We start from the raw sequence: 11,257 nt of genomic DNA, 5'->3' as shown, positions 1-11,257 counted from the left end.
CAAAACTTATTACAAAATTTGATGGGACTAGAGATCCGATCCCACATTTAGAGATGTTTAATCAAATTTACGATGCCTGCGGCCATGTGGAAGATCAAGTCAAGGTGAGTGCCTTCGGCCTCACCCTTGATATGGCAAAGCAAGCCAATGGTTTAGGTCCTTGAAGATTGAGGACAAGGCCACCTTTTAAGCTTTAAAAGAGGCTTTCAAGGTTGGGTATTCTCACTAAGGTACCAAGTGAAGCCCTATTAAGGGCAGCTACATAATGTAAGGTAGAAGGAAGGAGAAACCATTAGAGACTACATCAACATAGTTAAATATCTCCACTCACACTGCAGTGCTAGAGATAAGTTATCTGACAAAAGGTTAATAGGGATATTTCTAGAGGGTCTTGATGACACGCCCTTACACAACTCATTGTATGCCTTGGGCCATACCTCCTTTGAGCACTGTTGGTGCAGGAGTGCTATGGATTTCGAAGACGATTTCAAGGGAACACATTTTTGAGAACTCCACGAAGGCACATTAGAAGCTTTATTCAAGACTACCACCACAAAGCCTGATGGAAAATACAAGGAGTTCATGTCAGGACAAAACATTGAGCAATTGGCCACTGCTTTAATGCAGCAAATGACCCAGCAAAATGGAGAACTAGCCAAGGTCGGAACCAAGGAGACTAACCTCATCTTTATCCTAGGAGAGAGCTTATATGGTGCCCAATATGTCGAGCCAACCATACCGGAATTAAGTGTCCACACCTGAGACTCCATCCAAGCCTCTACTATACATATTGTGTCAAATGGGGCAATCATGAGGTCTCCAACTACTGCTACCATTAGAAATCTGCCTTAGCTCGAGCTCTACCTCAGGCATTGTGCTCACCACCAACCCTAGACAACCATTGGCAGCCTTACTAGCACCTACGCATCATAATGCACCTTAACTTGGCCAAGAAGTGGCCCATAAAGAAATTCTAAGGGTACCTGAAATGCCCTTACCACTCCATAAGATCCACTACAGTCCATTTGTTGCCAAACATTCCATAAGACACTTGAAGATGAAAGGGAGAGTGAGGGGTATGCACCGCTTCCAAAGCTTGAGGATTGAATGCATATCCTTGCTACCCTGGACATCTTACCCATATGCACTAGTACAAGATTTGCTATAGTAGACGGGCAAGAGATTACAACGTCATACATGCTCAGTTTAGCATACTTTCCTGATGTTGCCACCCTTTTATTCCACATTGGAAATAATCCCTTGGAAGGGAAGTTCTACGTGATGCCTATATAGGAATAATGCGTGAAGAGATCCTCCTTGTTGGAAGGGGTTGGATGGGACATAACCAATGCAACATCATTGACTAGGATGCATGGACGACGACCCTATAGTTGGCTTCATGCCAAGTTACTGTTCTCATGACAGATGAAGAGCTAGTACCCGCCGCTGCTTCCCCATACCAACCCCGAACTCACGAGCGACTACTACTACTGGCCACCCGCCCATAACGTTTGATCTCATGGGCAAGTAGCCGACCTGGAGGATCGTTCCTCGCCAAACCCTTCATCTGGGAGACCTACTGTAACATGCCACACGCACGGAGGATCAGCCCCCAACTACCTCCCAATTCAACGATGGTTGGCTTGGAACGTCTTTCATATATGAGGAGCAGCAGAAGAACCAAAAACTCAAATTCAACTTCCTGTGGTTCACACCCCCGTCTACATAGAATCCATGCACAAAAGAGAGTATGCTCAGGTGCTTCCACGAGTTCATCCGCCTGTTTAACGACTGGGTCCCCGACGACCTAACTGTGATTGCCACCATTTGCTTCTTCAATCTCATCATCGCGCTGTTGGAGTCCTTCACAAACTGGGACCATAACTTTGAAGGTGCACAAGGTCTTGCTTTCGACATCAATAAAGGGCCCACTCTCAAGAAGATCTTCGGCTATTATTACGAGTGTGTCATGTGGATGCCCGCTTGGCACCTTCAAACTTTTTGAAGACATGATGGAGACCAATTTTTGGACTAGTTATAAGGTCTTCACATACCTCACGTCGTAATTTTTTTAGAACCTATTCCATTTATTATCGATAGATTGGGCCAGCTCTGAGGATGAACCTGCATTAGGGAGGGGAGTATGTTAACCACCCCGGTTAACATGTCCTTTCGCGCAGCTACACCCTTTGTACTTTATCTTTTTGTAACCACGCTAAGCGCTGATTGTCTATGAGACATGGGATGACCGAGCTTACAACTTGTGTAATGCCAGTCATGAGGAATAAATATACATAGAGCTAGTAAAACTAGGAAAACTAGTTTGGGCACCCACTTGTAAATGGGCGACCAGACATTGTAAATATGAGCTCATGTATATAAGACATTTTATGAAATATGGAAAGGGATAATCCCATTTATCTCACTTGAGTTTGCCTTCTCTCTCTCTCTCTCTCTCTCTCTCTCTCATTGTTGTGAGCTTGTGGTTGCATGCTTGCGTGTTTGATTGTTAGTGTATGTGAGTAGGAATGGTGATGCTCTCCTTTCTCTCCTTCTCTACCTTCTCTTGCTATCTTCCATGTCCTTTTTGCACAATAGTGGCATGAGGTAGAGGTTGAGCTCTCTATAGCTCCCTCCCTCTTGCTCTCTACCTAGCATTAGATCTCTTCTTGGGTGACACAAGGAGAGTGCGGAGTGAGACCCTAGCGGCTTCACATCAAGGAGTTAACCCTCATAGGGTTGGCCAAGTGCTATTCTCCAAATTTGACTCTTGCATGCATCCCTCTCTTCTTCTTTCTCTCTTGTGTACAAGGTAGCATGTTTTCCTTAATATGAAGCCAGCTAGGAAGGCTTGGAAAGGGCAAGGCAGACAAGAATAGATCCCTATTAGGAAATCAGCCCTCCTAAGCCAAGGAACAAAGAAGGCGTGGGTGCTTAAAAAGAAGCCAAGTCAAAACTTGACCTCACTAATTCTAGCTGTGGGGTTGAGATTAGGTGGGAACGGCGGCACAAATCAATGCCCATTAAAGATGTAACTAAGAGAAGCCACAAGAACCTTCCCAACTCAATGTCACATAAGATGCCAATAAAATTGGGATAAAATAGGTGAATTACACAATTCCCTACCCCAAGGGAAAAGTCATCGTAGTAGTAGCAAACACACAAGAACACATGTCCAAACAAGACATGTTTGCATAAGAACCTATTACATTTATACAATGGATGAAGCAAGATTGGATGTGTTCCATAGTAGAACTATAAGTGTTATATCAACACGCCCCTTCTACATCAAGGGCTTCATCCAAATATACTTGGGCCTAACCACTTGAGGATCAAGACAAGACATGTTTGCATAAGAACCTACTACATTGATATAATGGATGAAGCAAGATTGGATGTGTTCCGTAGTAGAACCATAAGTGTTATATCAACACACCCTTTCTACATCAAGGGCTTCATCCAAATATACTTGGGCCTAACCATTGGAGGATTAAATCAATAAATGAATGATGATCCTACAGAACATGCTCTGAAGGACTAACTTGCTAATAACTGAGTTCTATAACATTACTAACAACCCTCTGGAAATCATTTCACTTATAACCCAATTAGATTCTTCACATTGTGATTTTGGAAAATCATGAATGTGATTTTTTATCCCCCCAATTAGATTCTCCACCCATGAGCAAAATCACGGCCTTGATTTTGATCCCCCCCAAATCACATCACACCACATGTGCCCAAATTCATTTTGGAAGCCATAATTACTCCTACAATGCATCATGATCTACTCTAGTCCCTCACATACCTATAAACTCACAGTCCTATCATAATGTGATTTTGCAACTATGATTCTACAAAATCATGGTCGTGATTCTGCAGACTTCAAAATCACACCATAGAAAATAAGCCAAAAAATGAGCCCTCAAGATGTCTCATGATTGTTGCTACTTGAATTACATTATTTTGATGCTTCTCGCCTGACATGAACTATAATGATCCCTTAGGATATCTAGTGATTGTTTACTTGAATTACATTATTTTGATGCTTCTCACCGGACGTGATTCATGGCCATGATCACTTGACATGATGACAATGGTTGGCATGATCATGGCCTGTATTCTAAGGCCAATAACATGGTGCTATGTGTCACAATCTCCTAGCCACATTGTTCTCACTGGCTATAAATAGTTGTGTTCTTCTTCTTTTTTCATTATCCTTACCATTTTTAAGCCTTTTGGCTTTCGTCTTCACTCGCCCTGCACACTTGTGCTTGGTCTTGCTCACACATTTAGCATCCATGATCACAACCATCCCACCAGTAGGTAGGACATCATGTTCCCCTAATCCTTTTTCCTGTTCTTGATTGTCTTCCTTCATCTATTAATTCATTCATAAGGTGGGTAAGTTGAGTAAGTATAGCTCAATGTAATCTTCTCTCATTTAAAAGAAGCATGACCGTAGCTATGAGATTGCATAATCACAGAACTTGAAACCTTATTGACATAAAAATTACCCCTTCTATAGTGTCATTTGAGATGCCAATGGCACTCGTTCATGCCCATAACGATCGTGCTTAACATGTCAATCACACGGTGCTATGTCACCAATCACGCCTCCTTAATCATGACCATTGACTACCACATCATCAATCATGCATGCATAATAACGATTACAAGGTGCTAGCATGTCGCTTGAGGAAGCGGTTGGTAGAGGCTTGCATATGGAAGTTGTGCTCCATCATCTGGGTTGAGAGTATGTTGAGATCTGAGACATATGCCTCCATCATTTAGGCTAAGAGTATGCTGAGATCTAAGGCCTCCATTTTGTAATCCTCCCTTTCACCCTACTTTAAGTATTCTTCCACCTTGTTGTACTTTGGGTGGAGGTAGTGGAGAAGTCCATTTACAAGCTCATGGATGGCCACCCGGATGGCCACCCACCTAGCTGTGGTGTCCATGTCTCAAAGTTGGAGTAGAAGTGGCTTGAAAGAATCTTCTTCTTTTTTCTCTTCCTCACACTTTTTCCGCTTTGCTTATGTGTCCACCTCCTTGTGCCAAAACTTACTTGAATACTCTCTATCTATGCAATGCAAAACTTTTTGGAAGAAGATGGTTCAGTTGAGACTCAGGTTTAGACTTGAGAAATTAGGTCTTCCAACCCAAATGGGTCAACGGAATCCTACGAAGGTACCATTTGGGCTTGTTGTTGTGGTAGAGGGAAGCTTCCTTGTTGGCCCTATACTATGCTCAATACCTCAAGCTCTTGGATTGGTAAAGCTGGGTAGGGTAGCCTTATCATGGACTTTTAGGGTGGCAGGTTCTTGTGGAGATGGAGAAGGCAGTTGGTGGAGTACTATGGGGACTTACCTTGCGATACTTTCTTGCTCCTCTACATGAGGTGAGGTTGATGGTGGCAGTGGGGGAAATTGGGTGTTGAGGAGTAGTCTTTACTCTCTTCTTCTTTGCCTGTTCTATGGAGCCCCCAACCCAAGCTTTGTCCATTGTTGTTTACCTTGTTGCCTTGTCATATCTCTAAGAAATCGAGCTTCTTGGAGAAGGGTGTGGTATTGTTATCGAAGGGTAGGTGGAGAGCTTCTTGGATGAGATTTTCTATGATTAAGATAGCCTTCTTGGACACCCATCGATGCACCAGTACAACTGTACCCCATTTGGACCCTTACTAGTAAGAAGCCAAAATTTTGCGTAGAGCTTGGTATTCACATTACATTTCACTGCTTTTGCCAAAATTTCGAGCGTTGTTTGATTTAGCTTCTCCTTAGCTTCTGTGTCATTCACTAGCTACATACACCGAGGATAATGATACTGAACATAAACTTTCTTGTTGTCCATTGTCTTGGTGTGGCTGAGTATAGTGCCTTAGCACTGATCCGTGAGAGGTCAAAGATAGCTTATCTTCTGGTGGACCGGCTTTTGTTGCCTTTCCCTTGGACCTCTTCTTGGGTGTTCTGTCATCTTCGTCCAAGGACAATGGTGACCCGAGGTCTCCATACAATGGGTTAGGATTGATACCCTTACTTACTATGATACTAAAATATGGAAAAGTATATCAGTCCACTAATTGTGGCACAAGCACCATTTTCCCTTGATAGAGTTTATTTGTTATAATTTTTTGTTAGAATAAAACTAACAGGGCACTAGAGGATGAATTGTAGTTCTCTAGAAATATAGTCACGATTGTGATTTAGTAGACAACATAATCACAATCTAACAAACCTCATAAAGACTACTATGCATACGGCATAATTATGACAAAAAACTAAGTGTGATTCTACCTCTTCCAGTTAGAAGAGGCATGCTAATATGTTGTTACCCTTCAATTTGAGGTTGAGCTTAAGCAAAAGGAGTTATCCGATGCCAACCAAGCCCTCACCTCACAAATACAAGTGCTCCTTAAGCAGCTCGGGTCCCAAAAGCAAGAAGTGCTAGATGAAAGATCCCACAATACACAGCTACTACAGATCCAGGTGGAGAGCCTCACCGAACATCACAACCATGAGGTCACTGAGTTACAGGAAAATGCGCACACTCAGATGCTAGATATACAAGTAAAGCTAAAAAATGAGGAGGATAGTTGCCATGACCTAGAAAAAGACTGGAAGAGAAGGAGAAGGAACGCAAGGCCACTGAAATAGGCTTAAAAGCACAAATGGCAACCTTGGAAGGATAGCTAGCACAAGCTAAAGAAATATATAAGTTACAAGAATTATGAAATCTAGGTAAAGGACCTCAAGGAATCCCTGTAGGGCTTATAGATAAAAAAGGTGACAATACTACAAAGCCACCAGCAAGTCATCTCACACTTGATGAACGAATTTTGGATGCACATATGGTAACAACAAGACTATAAGCTGAAGTGGTTGTGCTCACAAAGGAAAGGGATGACCTTGTTATTCAAAATCGGTAGCTCCATGAAGGCTGCCAACAAAGAGAACTAAAAGTGGGCAAGGCCTTAGTCTCGCCGACCGTGAAGCTCAGGTTGTAGCGGTCAAACAACAACTCCACCAACACAGGGAACCCACCACATGGTAGAAGATGATGATCCTTATAGTAAGTTAGTGGAAAGGGCAGCCCCTCTGGCTAACCTTCCGGTGGTTCCTCAAGCCCTTGTGCAAACCTTTACCCAGCTTTTTACTTCACTAACACTCTCTCACTAGCACGAGGAGATTTGACACTAATACACTAGAATACTACATTCTATGTCGACCCACCAATAGTCATCGTGGCTATATTTATGGGTGCTCTCGAACTAAGCGAGGGTCGAGCTATATATATACATACCTCCTACACCCAATTGTGCTTAACTTTAGATCTTGGTGTAGGTTGCTAATCCATTCAACTAACTTTAATGAGGGTGAAGAGCTCCTAGCGCTAATGAAACCCAACAACATTAATTCATTTATTGCTCCCCTCCCTAAAATACAATAAAGCCTTTAATGAATGCTCCAGTATAGGTGGGTAGAAGCTTGGAATACTCACCACCATCTTCTCCTCCATAATAATACAACTTATCATCCTTGTGGCATCCTAAAACTTTTTGATATCATTTGTGCACATCTTCGTACCTTACTAACATCATTAATATATGATTTTAGGCAAGTGCACATAGAATAGCCCTCATTCCCTAAGAAAGAAGACCTATGCACACTTCATGATTTTTTATCACTAAAAAATCAACCCCACCTTCCAAATGAGACGGGGATAGAGATAACAAAGAAGAAGAAGAGGACAACACCTACCCATAACATCTTATTTATCTAATATCTATGATAATAAAAAAAAGCATGACACTAATGCACCACTAACTAAGAGTAATTTTCCATCTTCCTCTTTCGATTTCACAACTACTCAACCGCCGCAAAGTCATGATGTGCAGCTAGTTCCAACCTCGACTAAATCTTGGATCTCACAACACAAGAGTATGAGAAAATCATTATGAGTAGAAATCCTTTACTTAAACCTTATCTCATGTGCCAAGCTTGCTTACAACAACAAATAACTCCATTTAATCCCACCACTCCGATACAAGAAGAAGAAGGCTTATGCAGCAATGGCCCAACCTACACGTTTACCATATCCTTTAGTGAGGGGGGACCGCCGGCTAGAAGTAAGAGAACTTGGGCAATTAGATTAATCAAAAACACTATGGCCAAATGTAGCCAGAAGCTCAAGGCTTGCCACCCATGGCCTGTTGATTTGCTTGAGATCTACATCATCACATTTATTATTGCCCATGCTTACAAATGATGAAAGTAGGAGCATTCCATAAATTCACAGCATGGGGAGATTATAAGGAAATCCAAATAATTAATCATACCCCATCAAGTCCAAAAAATCTTAAAAACCTCAAAAAACCAGGCCAAACCAGCTCTCAGGATGGGGACATGAACCCACAGTCCCATGTAGAAAGACATGAGCCTAGACATGTGAGCATACAGATGTCATCAGCATGGACAAGTGAGCTTTGAACCTAGACTCGAGCCAACACACGTGAGTTGTAAGTCTGGACATGTGAGCCTATAGACATGAGACTAGAGACATGATTCTAGATGTAGGTATACCTAACATTATACAAACCAATTATTATTATTGTGAGTATGGACATGTGAGCCCCTGGAGACATGATTCTAGAGGTAGGTATACCTCTAGACTGTGAACCTAGAGACATGAGTCTAGAGATAGGTATGGACATGTGAGCCTACGGACATGAGCCTTGAGATGTGAGTCTAGAGATAAAATTATACCGATCAATTATTATTGACTTAAGACTTATAAGAGCATACCTATTCATGTCCTTGAAGGATTTTTTGCATGTCATACAATCTATACCAGCTACTACAAATTCCAAGGAAAATTCTCAATTATTAGGGAAGGTATAATTATTACCAAAAGAAAAAGTACACACCAACCTACAAAGTGTTCTACTAGATCAAACATCAATAAGGGGTTAACATTCCCCCCTATTAACCTATTCCGCGGTTAACAGGAGTTGCCACATAATTCTACATCAAATAGCAAAGACAGAAACACCAAAAGCATGTATGAACTATCTATGAAGAAATGGTGTCTAAATCTACAACTTCGGTAGGTAGGCACCCAAAAATAGTTTGATGGAATACATATGGTGACTCTCGATCCAAGAGCGTGTGTGGCAACAAGCTAGAATGGATTTCCAATGTTAACTCCATCTTACTCAATCATAAGGCAACTCCCTACCTTTCTTGTGCTCTATGGCACCATATCTCTCGTCACCCCCCCTTAGTGCTAACATAGCTAGTTAAGGTGGTAAGGTGAGGTGAAAACAATAGAAATGAGATGAGATGAGATGGGTGCCTACTCATATGGTGACCCTTTTACTTTAGGTTGAAATGCAGGCTTGGGTAGTGAGGTTTATTGATGTAGCTCTTAGAAGAGTATGTCATTGGGAATCTCCTCTTTGCTCGATGAAGACTCAATGTAGTTGGCTTCTTGGTTCTTGAATCTTCATTTCTCTTCTTTGTGTCCCAACTTCTTACAATGGTCACACTTTAGCTTGTGCTTGAGTCTGCATTCACTTTGGTAATGTCCCATCCTTCCATAGTGAAAGCATTTCTTTCTTGTTTGGTTAAAGAAAGCATGTTGCACAGTCGTGCTTCCTTACTTTAGCTCTTTTTTTTCTTCAAGAAGAGACACATCCCTCAAAGGTTGGCTGTGGCAAATTTTTTAGTGTAGTCACCAATGTAGTGTACTCATTTGGCATGCTTTTTAAGAGCATGGCTAATGTATCTTTATCTCCTATCTTGGCACCTATGCCATCTTTATCTACTTTTCATTCATATTGAAATTCATTTCTAGCCCATAGAATTCATTTTTCAGATGAATTTCTTGATTTTTTGGCCTTAGCTCCAAACACCGAGTTTAACTCTTCCCATGCATCTTTGGCATTATCCTTGTGATAAATGTGGTGAATGAGATTAGGTCCCAAATGTAACCCAATAAGTGATAATGCTTACTCATCTTTCTCTATTAGGTGCATTTTCCTTGATCATCTTCCATAGCTTTTTGTGCATGAATAGATACTTCATTTGTGTAGCCCACGTGTGGAACCCTTCCCTAGTGAACTTCTCAACATGACTTGTTATGTTTGTTGCTATCTTGAGGTGGTCTTATCGGTGTACTACTCTCGGCAGTGTCTATGCCTCATACAAGATTGGCAATGACTTAGATTTTTATGGCAATAATGACTTAGATTTTTATGGCAATAATGCAATCCCAGCTCAATGTAGTGAAAGATAGTGCAAGAAATGAGCTAAAAATGGGTTAAATGTGCTTGGATACAGGAAATTTTCACCTAAATTAACTAATGTAGTTAGTAGATCGGATTTGAAGATGGAAAAGGACTTCCTCGGCTTGAATACAACCCCAATAGTTCAATTTTGAAGTTACTTTAACTCAAATTTTACTAATCACTACTTAATGATTATGATTAAGAGTTATGAACAAGGATTAGCAAACTTCAAATTTGGAGGCCTCAATTGAGCACATCAAGGGTGATTTTTATGGGGCTTTTGGCATGGGTTGCTTGGCTTTGATGAGGTTGAAGGCTCAAGGCAAAAAAAAAAAAAACTAATCTCCTTAAAAGAGGTATTAGTGTCGCAAATAGTTTGTGGTGTTGTGTTTGATATTGTTTAACACAGTTTGTGATATTGTGTAAAAGAGGTAATATTTGTTCTCTATCATATAACTTTCGATTTTTGTTTCTATGATGTGTAGTGTTGAAGGAAGCCTTTTGTGAATTCTTAAGCTTTAGCTTAGATGTGATTTAGTTGGTGGAAGCCACTTTTCTAATTCGTTTGGTACATTCCTATTGTCTTTAAATTTAATAATTAGGTAGAAAATTTATAGAAGAAGTTAATTAGTATTTAAATTTTTGTCTCGATTAAAATATTAATAAGAAGTTAATTAGTATTTTAAATTTTATCTCAATTAAAAGATTAATAAAGCTTTTTTGATTACTTGTATAGTTGTATTTTTCTTTTGACTTAACCAAGAAGACAAATTTAGTTCTAGATTTTGCTTGTTCATGACATTTAAAATAGAACTAAGAACCTTAGAGGTTGTTTTCAAGCCTATAGATAGTAGGGTATTTAGAGGTAAACTATAACCAAAATTATGAAATGCACATCAAAAAATACATTCAAAATACCTAAAACACTTGGTAATTAGGGATTCTTGTAAAAAAATTGATGGTTTGGGA

This window comes from Cibotium barometz, chromosome 42 (assembly GCF_041138505.1).
Source record: "Cibotium barometz isolate CiBa-2024 chromosome 42, ASM4113850v1, whole genome shotgun sequence".
NCBI lineage: Eukaryota > Viridiplantae > Streptophyta > Polypodiopsida > Cyatheales > Cibotiaceae > Cibotium > Cibotium barometz.
The sequence above is the reverse complement of the archived record's forward strand: the minus strand, read 5'-3'. Positions refer to the sequence as shown.